The following is a 3,170-nucleotide window of genomic DNA, read 5'->3' as shown; positions in this document are numbered from 1 at the left end:
TTTTTTTTGACACTTTCATTTCATTAACTTTTAAAATAAAAACGAAACAATTATTCTTATAAACACACGCATCTATATATATATATATATATATATATATATATATATAATTGCACGTACACAGACTTTCAAGAATGAAATAACTTCACGTTTGAATAGAGAAAGTGGATAATTGATGGAGAGAGAGAAAGATGGAGAGTGAGAAAGAGAGATGTGATGGTATGAATTAAATTAGAAGCTAGGATGGGACTCTAAGAGAAATATCTTTGCTAGACTTTTTAAAAACGGTCGAGAAACTATTGGAATTTAAGGAAAGAGAGAAATACGGAAGGAGGGTTATAAAAAAAAAACTGAAGAGAGGATATAAGAAGAAAGAGAATATTACAAAGTGGTGGTGGGGGAGATTGGAATTGGAGCTGGCCCGAAAAAAATAAATTAAATAAATATATAAAAAATAACCCGCAAAATTACTGAGTAAAATTGACTTTCTCTTGCCTTCCCCGTCCCTGCCAGTTCGAGCCACCGCCGCACCCCACCTTTGTAATTATAGAAGATAGGAAATTGCTGCTTGTTTTTTCTTTTTAAGGGGTGGAGAGGGAGAAGAAGTGTTATTTATCTTTCCGGTTGTTGAGAGGAGACGAAAGAGCAATACAGACCTGCAGACAGTCTCTTTCGGCAGAAGCACTATTGCTTTAACAAAAAATTAATAGTTTAGTGTAGTTGATGTTTGTTTGTTTTTTAAGTGTTTCTGTTGGCGGAGTGGAGGAGTAGCAAGTACATGGAGCTTATTGCCTGGTAAAAAGTTAAAAAAACATCGTCTTAGAGTGAGCAGGGGAGATAATGTGACACACAGACAGACGGTTTGTGCAGTTGTTTTATTTACAGAGTTTTTTTTCCAAGAAACTTGAGTGACTCAGATGGCGAGAAGGGAGGGAGAAAGTAAACAAAGGGAAGTAACAACACACATACGCACACATACATATATATATACACCACATACAGTGTAGACCCGCACTGAATGTACGTTCAACGTTTACCACTGCTTGGCTGTTGGTGGTGGTAGGCAGAGAAGATGGAATCGTAGTGGGAGGAGAGCGTAAAAAACACGTTGTGTATTTTCATGGGAGATTTCATTCGTTTGGAAAACAAATGAGTAAAATGTGATTTCATATTTTTGAAAAGTGGAAAAAAATCTGTTTATTTATTAAATAGTAAATTAGTTGAGTCTAATACGTTTGATATAATACATGTCATTAGTGTCTCGTACTGTAGCTATGGTGGTAGGCGGAGTAGAAGGAAACAGTGAAAGAGGAACGTAAAAAACATGTATTGGCAAAAATCTGTAATTTGTAATAAAATTAGTGAAGCGTGAATTTATGTTCACATAAATATTTTATTTTTAAAAAATTGTTGATTTATTACATACTAAATTCGCTGAATCAAAACATTTAATATAATAGCTCATTAGTATCTTGTCGCTGTCGATGTAGTGGTAGGCAGAGTAGAGCGAAGTATAGTGGGAGGAGAACGTAAAAAACACGTTGTTATATTTTCATGGGAAAAATTCAATCATTTATAAAACAAATGACTGAAATATGAATTTATATTTGTATATATTTATATTTTAAAATAAAAGATAAAAAATTGTTGACTTATTAAATACTAAATTGGTCGAGTCTAATATAATAAATATCTCATTAAGTCTACTACGCCTCCGTACACTTTCGTTTTACGCTTCAATGTGTACAAAAAACAAGACACGTAAAAAACTGATTGGATAAACTATTTATTTTTGGCGCGCTCTAAAATCTTTTCATATTTTTATTAAATCTTTTTGTGTTTTACTTTTTCATTTATGATCGAAGTTTAATATTTGATTTGATAATATTTTAAAAAACCTTCGTTCATTCCTATGCGGAACTATTCTATCAAAAATATATATTTTTGATTTAATGAAGTGGAAGAAATTATTGTTTTTTCCTTTTTCAGTTTTAAATTATTATTTTTAATAATCAACTTAAATGTTATTACAATGGAATTTGGTAAACAATAGCGATATCTAAAAAACGTGTTGATGAAATTCTAACATTGCAGCGTTACATACGAGGCTGAAATTGTTTTTTCTATCACGTCTTCCATCTTGTTTCTTTTTAAACATTCTGGTAAAGGCATGAACGTCACAATATCACGTTTCCATACATCTATCCAAAATATCGTGATTATTTAAAAAAATAGTACTTTCTTAAATGTTTATTTACATCATTGACCGCAATATTTTTTATCTCTTAATATACTGTAATTAAATAAGGTTACACGGGAACGTGGGAATCTTTCTCAGCCTCACATAAATTAATTCTTTTATAAATCCTAAAAAAAAATATAAACATTATTTGATCAACTTAAAATATAGATTTGGATCTGCCAATATGTCCCAGTAGATCTGTGATAAATTTTGCCCTAGTAGAGATTAAAGTACAGGGGTATTCTATAATCGTTTTTGTCCCATTACAGATAAAGTAGAGAAGTAATCTTTAGTCATTTTTGTCCTGTTAGAGATAGGGCATATTTCTAGTCTCAGCATGGTTGCTAAATACTGTGCCTTAAATGCAGAGGATTTGCAAAAGAGGCGAGCCAGTTCTATTGAATGCTTGTGTTCTTAAACATGAAGGCACAAATGAGCTGAGAGAAAAGTTGGATGTTAGAGAAATTAGATGAAGAGTGCAAGAGGAAAGATTAGATTGGTACAGGCATGTGGTGTGTGTACGTGGGATGTCAGATGTAAAAAAAAAGGGCCTGGTGTTCTAAGCAGATGAAACCTGTGGAAGAAGGAGACCTAAGAAGATATGGGGTGAAGTGGTGAAGACAGTTTCACATCAGTAAGCCTCCATGGGAGATGTTAAAAAGCTACAGCAAGTGGTGTGACAGTGCCCTGAGTTCAAATTCCTCTGGAATTAACTTTGCCTTTCATTATTTTGGGGGTTGATGAAATAAGAACCAGTTTAGCACTGGAGGTTGGTCTAATTGATTAACTCCTTTGCCTGTAACCCTGTGCCCCCACCACGCCACCTGTCTTGTGGTCACTCAATTTGCTAAATGTAGCTGCCAGATCTCCCTTAAATTACAGCATAGCATCTAAGAAAAGAAGGACAATGTGCCTAGAAAGAAATATA

The 3,170-nt window shown here is 33.4% G+C and overlaps 1 protein-coding gene across 1 annotated transcript in view; it reads right to left on the bottom strand.

Moving 5' to 3' along the window:
• The window catches only part of LOC106870084 (zinc finger protein ZFP2), a 13,300-nt gene extending 12,387 nt beyond the window's left edge, over positions 1-913 (bottom strand). The window contains exon 1 of the mRNA XM_014916060.2: positions 657-913. The gene's annotated coding sequence lies outside the window, so the exon portion shown is untranslated. The remainder of the gene's footprint in view (positions 1-656) is intronic.
• Between the last annotated feature and the right edge of the window lie 2,257 nt (positions 914-3,170).

Source organism: Octopus bimaculoides, chromosome 14 (genome assembly GCF_001194135.2).
Source record: "Octopus bimaculoides isolate UCB-OBI-ISO-001 chromosome 14, ASM119413v2, whole genome shotgun sequence".
Taxonomy (NCBI): domain Eukaryota; kingdom Metazoa; phylum Mollusca; class Cephalopoda; order Octopoda; family Octopodidae; genus Octopus; species Octopus bimaculoides.
The sequence above is the reverse complement of the archived record's forward strand: the minus strand, read 5'-3'. Positions and strand labels throughout refer to the sequence as shown.